This window comes from Tauraco erythrolophus, chromosome Z, assembly GCF_009769465.1.
Source record: "Tauraco erythrolophus isolate bTauEry1 chromosome Z, bTauEry1.pri, whole genome shotgun sequence".
NCBI lineage: Eukaryota > Metazoa > Chordata > Aves > Musophagiformes > Musophagidae > Tauraco > Tauraco erythrolophus.
In genome coordinates this window covers 91,215,675-91,229,545 of record NC_141496.1, presented here as the reverse complement: position 1 = coordinate 91,229,545, position 13,871 = coordinate 91,215,675, and positions in this window count along the sequence as shown.

Below are 13,871 nucleotides of genomic sequence, written 5' to 3'. Positions count from 1 at the left end.
GTGGAAGCAAGGACAGGAAGCCTGGGAGGAATACAGAGAAATTGTCCAAGGATCCAGAGACCAGGTTAGGAAAGCTAAAGCCCTGATAGAACTAACTCTAGCCAGAGACATCAAGGGCAAAAAAAAGCTTCAATAGGCATGCCTGGAGAAGAGAAGGCTCCAGGGAGACCTCTCAGCAGCCTTCCAGTACTTAAAGGGGGCCTACAGGAAAGCTGGAGAGGGACTTTTTGCAAGGGCATGTAGTGACAGAACAAGGAGTGTTGCGAATTAGCCCAGCCAGCAGCTAAGGTATCACAGGGTTGCTTGCTTACTCTTCCTCCTTGGTGAAACGGAGAGGAGAAAAATGTAACAAAAGGCCTGAGCATGGAGATAAGAACAGGGCGGGATCACTCACCAACCATGGACCCTGGCAAAACGGACTTGGGTTGAGGACAAATTAATTTAATTAATTAACAGTTACTCAAGAGGATAACAAGAAATAAAGCCAGATATTAAAAAACACCTTCCCTCCACCCCTCGCTTCTTTCCGGCTCTACCTGGTTCCGCCAGTGGCACAAGGGGACAGAGAATGGGGGTTGCAGGTCAGTTCATCACATGTTGCTTCTGCCGCTTCTTTCTTAAAGAGGGGAGGACTCCTCACACTATTTTTCCCTGCTCCAATGGATGCCCTCCTCATGGGACAGTCCACAAACTTCTCCGACGTGAGCCCTTCCCGCAGGATGCAATCCTTACCCATCAGATTGCTCCAGCGCGGGCTTTTCCCACAGAGTCATGGTTTCTTAGGGAGCTGCCACCCACTCTGGCGTAGGGTCCTCCACCTGCTTCAGATGCATCTCTGCCTCGTCATCAGTTTCCAGCAGTGTGGGGTCCTTACCATGGAGATAATCTATGATCTCCCGTAGGTGCAGGCATTTCTTCTCCAGGGTGTGATTCTCCATGGGCTGCCAGTGGATCTCTGCTCCACCACTAACCTCCATGGGCTGCAGAAGGGCCGCTGCCATCTCACCACGGGCTGCAGGGGAATCTCAGCTCTGGCACACCTCCTCCTGCTCCATCTTCAGTGACTTGGTGTCTGCACAGCCATTTGTCTCAGGTCTCAGTCCTCTCTCTGCTGCAGCTGCAATGGGCCTGATTGGCCCGACAAACCTTATCAGTACCAGCAGGTACTCCTACGTGGTACCTCCACGCAGCAGGTGCCCTGGGAGAGGGGCACTTTGGAGGTCTCCAAGCCATGCTGCCACAGCCATCTCCAAGTCAAGCGGTGAGGGCTCAAAGTGGGCAGCCAGCCCCATGTCTCCTCCCTCTCTTCAGTGTAGGTGCAGTCTGGATCAGGCTTTTTTTCTCTGTCTTAAATAGGGAATCAGAGAAGGCACTGATTGACTCAGCCCTGGCCAGACAGGAGGGGTGGTCCGACCTGGCCAGAAGCAGGTCTGACCTGTTTTGGAGCCTGGGAAGCTTCTTGCAGCTTCTTTCAGTGGCTGTGTCTGCAGCCCCTCCCGTGTTACAGAAACCCCATCACATATACTCAGCACAAGGGACAATGTCTTTAAACCATAAGTGAGGAGATTTAGACTAGATCCGAGGAAGAAATTCTTTACCCCTGGGGTGCTGAGGCACTGGAACAGGTTGTCCAGTGAAGTTGTGCTTGTCCCATCCCTGGAAGTGTTCAAGGTCAAGCTGGATGAGGCTTTGAGCAACCTGATCTAGGAGAAGGTGTCCCTGCCCATGGCAGGATGTTAGAACTCGATGATCTTTAAGGTCCCTTCCAACTCAAACTGTTCTATGAATCTATGTGTTTGTACATATAATGCCAAGGGACAGATCTCCTTACTCAATAGAGTGAGTATTCTTCAATTTAGTTTTAAAAATGAGAGCAGTCCTTCATCAAAAGGTTTGGAATGGGAGGCTGTCTGCATAATGATCCAGGCCTTCAGATACACTAGTCATTAGCATTGCATAAAATTAAAACCAGCATGAAATCAAACAGGTAAGAGAACTGTGGACCCCCTTCCCCCTCAAATCTTATCTATGTCAAAAGCAATTAAAAAAAAAAAAAAACGAAGAAGAGTACGGCTTTTTTTAATGCAGTTATTCTGTTTGTAAACAATTTATAACAGAAGTCATCAAGATTAAAGTTGTTGATGAAACCCAAGATTTGTGTTCAACTGGAATGTGAGAAAAAATGCTATATGCAGATTCTGAAAACTGATCCTCCCTCTCTATTTAAACAACCTCCCCTCTCTCCTGCTGCACTTAATTTGCACCCACTTGGTTTGAAGAAAGACTTTTTATTAATTTTGTCTACTTAGGTCTCTTGACATTTCTACGATATTTCTCTACTGTCAGAGGAGTAAGGTTCTCTGTAAAGTCTAGCCATTTTCAGGCAACATGAATTTCCACTGTTCTTGTCTCAAATCAAGAGAGAATAAACTAGGAAGAAAGATTAAGTTGGGGGATTAGATCTCCTTCTAACAAAAACAAGCCCCAAACCACCAAAATAAAAAACTAACATAACGCAAACCAAAATGAAACAAAGCAAAACAAAACAAAACAAAAAAACAAAAAAACCCCACGCAAACACATTTATGTTCAACTTGACTATGAGAGCACTTGATTTCAGCTGATGATTCACAGTTAGGCCAGTTGGTACAGGTCTTCTTAAGCTAATGATACCTCTCAGCTGGTACCATCTAAGGAGCTGGCTTCTGGTACCTGAGCATGAGGACTGATTTCTGGCTGTAGTAGAGGTGAGCATCAAATTAATATATCTGGCTAAAACAAGAAAACTACTAAGAAAATGAGGAAGATCTTTTGCATTATTTTTGGTGTCTGTTTCTTTGTCTCAAGCTAATTGTTAAAAAATGATAGGACATTTTTTAAACTTGTCTTTACTACAATGGACTTTTGATACTTTCATAGAATCATAGAATCATCTGGTTGTAAGAGACCTTCAAGATCATTGAGTCCAACCATTCGCCCTGCACTGTCAGGGTCCCTAAACCATGTTACTCAACACCAAATCCTCACGGTTTTTAAACACCTCCAGGGATGGGGACTCCACCGCCGCCCTGGGCAGCCTGTTCCAATACTTCACAACCCACTCTGGAAAGAAATTTTTCCTGATATCTAACCTAAATTTCCCCTGGCGTAACTTGAGGCCATTCCCTCTTGTCCTGTCATTCCTAACGTGGAAGAAGAGACCAACCACCATCTCCCTACAACTTCCTTTCAGGTGATTGTAGAGAGCAATAAGGTTTCGTAGTTCATCAAGAGAGCCTGGGACCATGTTCATAGGTTGGATAGACAAATACTTGGTATTAGCGGAAAGTTAGAGATTTGTTGGTGATTTTGCAAAAAAGACATCTCAGAAGTCAAAAGTATCTAAATTTAAACACTGCAACATGTTTGAAGAACTGAGGGATAAACAACACAGGCTGCTGAGTAATGAAATCAGGCCTTCAGGCAGCAGTCATTTGAAGTTTCCCTTGCCTTCTATATACCAATTCTTCATTTCTTTTCTAACTTCATTTTTTTTAAAAATATGTGATAATTTTTGCAGCAATGTAATGCACAGAGAAACGAGTAGCTGTGATGGATGGTTAAATAATAAAGTACTTAATCATTTACAGAATGTTGTTCATTATACTACAGCATAGGACAACAAATAACATAGATGTATTTGAGCAATTTATTTGGAGAAGTAACTGATGGAAAAGAGGTCATAATACTGTTCCTACTGACCTCTTGTAACCTTTAACATCGGTCTCATTCACTCACTACTTACCACAATTGAATTAATTGCAGATCTTTTGTTTGTATACTGAAGGCCAGAATAGTCACATGGCTTTGACAGATACCATCATTTTCCCAATCATTTTCCCAACTTTCTGTTACTTGGGAAGTCATGAAAACAGGTCTTGAGGTTTGAAAGGGGTTTCTTTCTTTTTGTTAGACATCCTGGTGAGATAGAGTCTTGGCTCTACATTACTCAATAGTGTTATCAAAGATCAGAAGAAAATATAAAGGTTTGCTGATAAAGTTTTAAAGTTTTAAAGATTACAGCAGACGGGAAGAGCTGTAAATATTATTGGTGATACATAATGATTACTAAGCAGTCTGTGAATGTGGGGACATGTATGATCTGCCTGCATGAAATCATACTGAGGAGTTTGGCAGGGTTTTGAATGTCTATAAAATGGGGTATGGTGAGTTACCTGCTACAATAAAAGCAAACAAACAAACAACTTTTTTGAGACCAATAGCAGAAAGCTGAATGTCCATATCTCAAACTTACGTTGGAAATTAAGACAAATTCAACAAAACCACAACGATGACATTCCATAATCTTTTAATAAGGTATATTTTTCCAGTCAATTTACCTTTCTAAGAGGAGGGTCCGATCCATAAGGTGCTATACAGGGAAAAAAGTGAAAAGTGCCTCTGGTCTTTTATGAAAATTGAAGAAAACTGCACAAGAAAATTTGGATTTAGAAAACTTCAAAGAAGTAAGAGAAATGTATTTTACAATTCTGAGTATCCTTCCAGTATAACAAGAGACATGGCAGCTTTTTTCATTGTTAAAGGCAAAGCTTGCATTGACTTAAGTTCCATTAAGACTTTGTCCAGTATTTCTGGTCATTTTTCCACTCTTTCTGTCTCCAGAGCTAGGAATTTTACCCTCATTGCTCGACTTATAGTCTGCATTCTTTGCAAGTTAACACTGACTGAGCATCAGAAAACCCAGTGTTTCACATCAGGTAGGAGTATCAATATGCAAATGTTTATTTAAATCTTAGCCTGTCTTCTCGAGATGAAAAACGCTGAGTTTACTTGAAACGTTTGTTTCCAGAAATAGCCAGCATATCGAAGTCTAGATTCAAGAAAGTCTTAAGAACTGCAAGACTCTAAGACAAGTCACTTGGTAGGTTCTTGCTATTCCTCCTCTTGGAGGCTCATAATTTTCTGGCTATGAATGTAACTTTTGGCCAGGGACCATGACAGAGTATTCCCACTCAAGCTGCCCTTGGCATTCAGTCTTATTTACTTGAAGGTGGGTGCTGAGAAGCTTGAACAGAGATGAAAAGCTATGAGTTTGAACTGCATAAGCACCCAGGGAAGCAGAACCACTTTTTTGCAATGTCATGCAACCACCTTAACAAAGTCGTGGGTGCTGTTATGACCACTTCCAAAAGCGATCACACTGCTGTTTGTGAGGGGCTCAGATTTCTGGGGAAGTGCATAGTATGCTCTGATGTGTGTGTAGTGAGCATCTAGCAGAATGGCATCCTTTGGGGAAACTTGGGCTGAAGAAAGGTCTGAATTCTTGATCAGGATGTGACAGATGGGACAATGAGCTCTGCACACCGATAATGTTATGTGTGTTCAAATAGCTAACTCTCAAGTGAGACATGGAGAAGCCCTGAAACTTCAAGTTTTCCTGAAGTTTCTCTTCAGCAAAAGGGTTACTGGACACAGGTTTTTTTGCTGGTTTTGGCAAACTAGCATCTTGGCTGGTTTGGACTCTTGAAATCTGTTCTTTGTTTGCCTGAAGATGTGCTGCTTTAAATAGGACTTTAATGACTCCATTAGTCTTCTACTGCTGTCTTGTAAGAACCCCACAATCTCCAATGAACTTCGAGAAGTATTCCCAATGTATTATGGTGCTTCCAGTGTGTTTCCACTTGGAAAAAATCTTAAATCAGCAACACAGTCTTTATGCCATATCACAAGAGATCGAATAATTAAGCTTGTGATTGGCTTTTATGTTGGGAAAGATTGCAAAGCTGTGCAAACCTGGCCAAAACAAATTATTTGGGAATAGAAGATATGGTAAAATAGTATATTGTGCAATGAAATCTCCTTCCCAGTCTAGGTGAGGTATGGATTTCTGGTCCAGGTATTGATTTATTTTTTTTTTAATTTTATTTATTTTTAGCTATAGTTACAGAGTGACTTTTCCTTAGTTTTCAGGAAGTCCTTTATTTGTGTAAAGCTTAGGTGGTGGGTAGAAACCTTTACCCATGTCTACTGTGCAGCATACCAACTATAAAATTCTGAGTGAACAGAAAACTACAAAACATGGCTAAAAAATGTAGAAATTGTAAAGAATGTGCCTTTTTGGTCATTTTTTTTTAATATGAAAGAATGCTAGCGGAAAGATACACTATAAGCAGATATTCCACAAAAAAAGGCTTGTGAAAACAGTTCCCTTCCTGCCTATCCATTTTTCAAAAAGAAAATTACTCTTTTTGTGTGTGTGTGTGTCAGAGAGGTAGAAACAAAAAAAAACCCACATGCTGGATTGTTTCTTTTGATTTTAAACAGGTTTCTGGGAGAAAAGGGACCCTATTTTACATAATCACAAACTCGCATCAACATTTGACCCTTTGTATAAGTTCTATAAAAATACTGAAGTTCACATACTACCAATAAAGTACTTAATGAGAAAAAAGTTACAAAAAGGAGAGAAACTATAAATGGTGGAATGCAGTGAGGAAACCCCAATTTTACAACTATGGCAAAAAAAAAAAAAAAAAGAAAAAAGTCTTAATGTAATTCAGTTAAAAGTTCAAGAGACACATTCAGAGGAATCATCAGTGAGAACCTGAACTAACAACATACTTTTTCAAGAGACAGATGATTTAGAGAGTTGTGCTCTGTGGGAAACCTAGGATGAAACAAAGATCTACAACTACTGTGTGATGTCTGACGGGGTTCTTTCTGTTATTGCTTTATATAAAACATTTTTTATAATCTAGTTTAACGAATGTTTTTATTCTAAGGCCTTTGGCTTCTGATGTTATGAAGCAATGCAGCTAGCTTTACCTCAATTAACATCTCCTGGTTTAAATAGTTTATTCAACATTTCTCATATGGGCCATGCTGCAGGAATAGGAAGGCCTTACTTGATATTTTCAGAATTTATTGAACCTGCTAATATTTTATTAGTTTGGATTCCTGATTGTTGCAACAGCTAAGCTGTCAGTCCAAAAAGGAATGAGACCACATGTCTGAGGCAAGAAAGATCATTTTTCCTGGGGTAATACACTCCCCTTGGTGAAAGAAATTGCAAATTATTATTGGTTTTTAAGGTAGAAAATTGCAAATGCAAAAGAAAATAAATATATTCTTCCTTTACTAGATCTTAGAATTGCCTATAATGCTGGAGGATCTAGAATGAGGTTGCCTATGAATTGGAGGGTCTAAGTCTATTTAATAAGAAGCTATGAATAGAACAGAGGAGTTAAATTATATAATCAGATTACTGTTCCTGGTCAGCTGACAAAAACTCTGTTCATTTCTGGCACGTATTTATTAATCTCCAATACCATAGAGTACTAAGTTTATCACTCTAATGAGGAAAAAGAGACGTAAGTGGATGTGATCAAATAAACACCTGCTTCAAAAATACCTTCAAGGAAGTCTATAACTATACTTATTCGTTAGAGCAAATATCTGAGGTCTGACTTGTCAGAAAATGTTGCAGCACACTAAGTGATATACATATATTTCAACCAAATGAGAATAAACTCACTTTTTTTTACCAAGGATAAAAAAAATTTAAGTGTGGCTCTAATTCTGAACTCCGCGAGGCAGATATGCAGTAATCTACAGAAACCCTGTGTGAATCTGTAGGAAGGAAGAAGAGAATTACTTGTGGATAATTTTCACAGATTCACATGTTATATTGTTTTCTGATTTGCCTACTTACTTTTTGGCTTTTGTATCTTTGAAAAGCATATCAGGTACAAACCACAGAGAAGGCAACTCCCCAGGCTTGCGGCACACGCGGTGCCTCAGCTGTACCATCTCAGTTAGGAGATGCCCTGGCCTTCTGTTCCTTGTATCACGTTTAGTCCTCCATCTTGCACAGTCAAGCCTCATTACTCCTGCTGGCAAGGGGATTCTTTGCTGAGGAGCATGCCCCACCTCTACCAAATGGAAACGAAATAAAGTATGAAAACAGTCCACAGAATCATTCAGGTTGGAAAGGAAGGATCCTTTTCTCAAATGAGGCTTGGTGTTTGGTTGGGTTTTGTGTGGTTTTTTTTTGTTGTTGTTGTTATGCTTTATTCTGGTTTTGTTTGTTTGCTTGTTTGTTTGTTTTGTTGTTATTTTGTTGTCATCGATTTTTTTTTTCCCCACCCCTAATTCCCCTACAATTGTAAGGGGATGAAAAAATGTGAGGTTTCTTTTTGGAAAAAAAAACCAATCCTTGTTTTTTCTCACTTTAGTTCTTATTTGTTCTGTTACTTTTTTTGTGAGTAAATGTTTATTTTGGATTTTCAGGCTTTTCATCTGATAGTAATACATTTAGGTGGACGTCCTTCACTTGAAATGATGTGTTTTCCCAGATCTTATTTGGATCTCATTTTAATTGACAAAGTTGCTCTGTGTTTTATACTCCGTTTCATCTCTCTTTATCTATTTCTATCTTAAGAAAGAATAGAACTTAATCTTTAAAATAATACACACAAAAATCCTCCTAAAGAACCCAAAATATAAAGAAGAGGGTGCAGAGTCTGTCCTAGATATATTAAATAAAAAAAAAAAAAAAAAGAAGAAAAATATTTAAGGTGTTCCTTTTTTTTAAAAAAAACACTTATTTATGCTTTATGCAGACATGTTGCCCATTTATGCATTGGAGATATCCTTAAGAATGAGTGAATTATAGAAATGTATAACTGAATTGGAAATTAACATAACATTTCTGAAGCAGCAGGCTTTTCTCTAATTCAGGCTAGGTCATTGTAATGGTCTGTTCAGCCTTCAATGTAAACCTTGTGGATTTTCAGTTTGGTTTTGCAGAGAGGGTGTCCTTTTTTTTTAATTTTTTTTTGAGCCCTGTCGTCAGTCCTATTATCACTGAGCAGGTAACCTCCTATTATCTTCAGTGAATGAAATAGTAACAGCACCCTTGTCTGTCATATCTGTCAGAAAGAGACATGCTCAACCTGTTTCTATCTGTGTCATCTGTCAGTCACAGTCCCTGCAAGATGGCTTGCCTTTCATCTTGGTGAAACACCCTAGCCTACCTTCTTGGACTGGGAGTAAACAGACTCCATTCCATTAAGCAAACATGCTACACACCGATGCTACTGATATCTGAATTGGTCATCAGGCAAATATTGTCAGAAGATGATCATAAACTCTGTCTCCCAGTTAGAGCGTATTTTCTAGAAATCAGAGAAAAACAAACCAGGTAGTTCCTCCCCAGCCTGTTTCTACGAAATATCCTGTTTAGTTGCTGCTGATTGTTACATCGGAAAGACAAGCGTTTCACCTAACACAGTGAAGGCACATCTACATAGTCTTCCCTTCTTCAACCATGTAACCAAGTCCTTGGTCATATTTATCCAAAACCAGTACCAGCCCAATACTTTATGTATGTATTTCTGTCTATGTAGCTAACATTTTACTGATGATTTTCTGAATCTCCAGCTTAAGCTGAGAATGTAGTTTAAGAAGTCTAGAAGGACCTGCTTTTAAAAAGGCTGGTGCCTTCTAAAGTTTCGAAATGAGTGCTTGATGTGAGCTATGCAAAAAATTTATGAGATGGAAAGTCCTCTGAAAAAATATCAGTCTGTGTTTATAGAATATATCCCAAAGTTTCAGAAAAGAAAGTCAAGATCAGCTGTGCTAGGAACTACTCTTCCACATTTCAGTGCTGCCTTTTCATTATCTTCAAGCACAGACATGCAAGACAAGCATGTCTAGCCTAATGTGGTTTTGGAAGAGTGAAAAGTCCCAATGGAGCAACCGTTCAGTGCAGATACTGTTGCTAGCTTCTCAAATTCCTGGATTATGCTACTTCTAGTTGTTACACATGTGTGGATCAGAGATCAGAGCTTACCCATTGTGAAAAGCCATTTTACACTCACATAAAAAAGCTTATTTCACAAATGAACAAGCCAAAGGTTTAGCTTATTTGAATATCTGAATGAGATCCAAAACAGATTTAATTGAATATTCATTTCACGCAGCTTTAGCCAACTGAGTTGCTTAAATGAATTGATCCCATGAGTAACAGCTTCTGTGTATGGATACTTAATGAATGAATTGACAGTAGCCTTCAGCAGTGTCCTACATAGAGTGGCAACAGGTTGACGAAAGATTAATTTGTACCCTAACACACAATGGTTTTACAATACAGTATCTGGGTTGTGGAAGCAACACACGAAACTTACCTTTACAAGCTGTCAGGAGATTGTCTCTTTTGTCTACAGAGGCACCAAGGTGTTGCCATTCCTACATGGATCATCCCATAGCCATAGAGATCCACTTTCTTCCAGGCACATCTTAAATTTCTCAGTTGGACTTCGTAACGGCTTCTCATTCACTTACTGTCAGCACACTTCTGAGCTTCTGTCTTCCTATAGATATTTGCAGCCCCCACCAGAGAGCAGTGCAGCAGTGTCCCAGACCAAGAGGTATTACTTTTTGCAAGGGAGTGCGTGAAAACGCATTTCTGACATTTTCTGCTTTCATCAGTCTTGAGCATCTGCTTCTATTTCTTTAGGTTAAACAGACTTCTCAGATGATTGCAACCCAATGGGTCTACATAAAGATCTTAATCTTCTTCTGCCTCATGGGAGAAAGGAATGGGATGTACTTCATGGTAGTACTGTTCATCATATCATGTGATTCTTGCCTTTATGTGCTTGCTACAAAATTCATAGGGCAGAAGATGCACTGTACTTTCAAAAGAGTGACAAAACCTTCCCTCAAACATTCCTCATTTACCTGCATGATGAGTTGACCTTGGCCAGCTGCCAAACACTGACCTAGCCACTCTCTCACTCCTCCTCCAACAGGGCAGAGGGAGAAAATAAGATGAAAAAGCTCATGCATCAAGGTAAATACAGAGAGATCACTCATCAATTATCATCATGGGCAAAATAGATTGAACCTGGGAAAATTAATTTAATTTATTGCCAATTAAAACAGTTTTGAATAGTGAGCAGCAAAGACAAATTAAAACACCACCTTCCCCTGCCTTTTCTTCCCCAGGCTCAACTTCATTCTCTTTCTGAACTCCTCTTCCTCCCCTGGGAGGCACAAGGAGATGGGCAATGGGGGTTTGGGGTCAGTCTACAGTTGCTTCTCTCTCTGCAGCTCTGTCCTCCTCACACATTTCCCCTGCTCCAGCATGGGTTGTCCACACGCTGCAGTTCCTTCTGGAAGTATTTACCTGCTCCAGTGTGGGGTCCTCCACGGGCTGCAGGGTAGATATCTACTCCAGCATGGTCCTCTCCATGTGCTGCAGTGGAATCTCTACTTTGGCACCTGGAGCACCTCTTCCTGCCCCTCCATTTTGATTGACCTTGGTGTTCGCAGGGATCTTCCTCACACTTTTTTTTTCCCTCACTCCTCACTCTGCCATCCGGCATTTTGCCATTTTTAAAATACATTTTTGAAGAGGTGCTACTTCTGTGTGCCACGTGGCTGATGGTCTCAGCTGTGTCCTTGGTGGGTCTATTTTGGAGCTGGCTGGAATCAGCTGGAATGGGCTGTGTCTGGAATGGAGCAGCGTCTGGCCTCTTTTCACAGAGGCCACCCCTGCAGTCCCCCACTGCCAGCATCTGGACACAAGGGCTCAGCCAAGCTCAGCCTCGCCAATGTGGCGGGCAGCACAGCTGCCTCCACCTTCTCGGCGAGGAGGGCCTGGGGAATGAGAAAGTGCTGGTGATCCACAGCCAGGTAGAGGAGAAGGCTTATTAAAGAGGAAAAGGGAAGGAGACTTGGGAGTTGAGATAAGAACAATTTAATAATAATAAAAATAATAATAGTAACAACAACAACAATAATATATTAATTTGAATATTTATGTATAGGTATAATGATAATAATCCATACAAGCAAGTGATGCACAGTGTAATTGCTGACCACCCCTTGACCAACACCTGTCCCGTCCTGGTAGACAATTCTGAAACAGTTCCAACACCACGATCCTGGATGAGCGAGATGCCTAAAGAGAGAGAGAGAGAGAGAGAGTGTGCTCCGAGAGTCTGAGAGTAAGAGACCCTGGAAGACCAAAAAGACTTTCTTTCCAGTCAACTCTCATCTATACACTGGGCATGACGCTGCATGATACGGAATACTTTGTTGTCCAATTTGGTCCTCGGTCCTAAGTCTAAGTTCAAATCCTAAGGGGAGTCATGGACCCTCTGTCCTGGCCATGCTCCCCCCTATTCTGTTGTGCTCCTGCACACTGGCAAGAACACAGCAGCTGGAAAGTCCTTGACGTCTCAGGGTCAACTATAAACATCAGTGTGCTGTCAACATTCTTCTCATAATGAATCCCAGACTAAAACCAAACCACAGAGCTCTTCTAGCTGCTAAAAAGAACAACTAACTTCGTCCCAGCTGAAATCAGGTCAACACCCAACTTAGCGTCATTGACTTTCTACCTGTTGTACGTTGTATGTTGTCCTACTTGAAGTAGATGCAACAGCAGTCCCTTGTTTTGAGAAAACCTTGGCGTACTCCTCCAGGAGACTGTCTGTTTCTGAAACCAAACACAGGGACATACTTGTGAGCACTGAGAAATGCTAACTATAAAAATAGGGAGATTTTTTGACAGAGGTGTTTGAAGAACCGGTAGCTGAATGTGAAAATGAAGCGAGACAGACAAATAAATAGGACATGGGAAGATGTAGCTAAAGGAGTCAGAGGATGCACACACTCTGTGGCTCTAGAAAGAACCAGAAGAGTGAGCAAGAGGTTTTGTCAGTTGCTAGCTGCAGGCAACTCGTGTCCCTTGTTTTGTTTGTCCTGTTGGGTTTTGTGCATTTTCTGTAAATATAGAACTTCAAATTTAAAAATAGCTGGCTGTATTTAAAAAAATGGCTGTATTTTCAGTTTTCCTTTTAACCTCATTTCTTTTTATCTCCTTGATAATGACAATGCTTCTTTTATATATTCATGCTGACTACTCCCGTTCACGTTCTTTTCATTTGTGTTTGGAAATGTTCTTCAGGACTACTTACCCCTTCACTTTCTCTGGGATTGGTGCGAGATTGGCCAGTCTATAGTTCCCCAGATCCTTCTTCTTGTCGTGCTTGACAATGGGAGACATATTTCCTTTCTCCCAGTCCTCAGGAACCTCCTCCATCTCCATAGTCTGTCAAAGACAGTCAAAAGTAGCCTCACAATGACATGGGCCAGCTCCCTCAGCACTTGAGGTCCCTGGATATGTGTAATTTCTGTTTCGTTAACTGTTCCCTAACCTGATCGCTGTCCACCGATGGACACTGCTACTGATTTTCCATGCATATCAGTTCCAAATAAAGCAAATATATTTCTAATCCAAACACTTCTCGCAGTTTTCTACTGGCCAGTCCAGGAGGTGTTTATTCTACTGTTTGGGTTTTGTGGATTCCAGTTTTAGGCATATAAGTCTCACTCCACGGACTGAAGTCTGTAGAGAGGAGTCGTCATACGTTTCCATAAGCATGTTGGCACTTTTACACTCCACTTGCACGACTGTGCTTTGCTGGATTCCCACAGCGTGGGAAACACAAAAGGCCAATCCTATGGTACACTCCACTGATGAAAGAAATAGAAATCTTGGAGTCATCTGATTCGCTCATGAAGTAGACCCATGTCCACAAATCAGCACAGTTTAAGGAAATGACACTCAGGAAGAAATTAATCATGATGATCCATCTTTTTCCATTAAGAAAAACTGGAAGCTGGGCTAGGGTTTTTTTACTAGCTATCTGTTTGGTACCACACCTTCCCTATTGCAGCCTGCTGTGTCCGAACTGGAGGTTACCACTCAGCAGCTGGAACTGGCTTTTGGCTTGACTTGTGGACACTCAGCTCCTGATGACAGGAGGCTGCACCTAATCAGCCTATGCAGGGGGAAG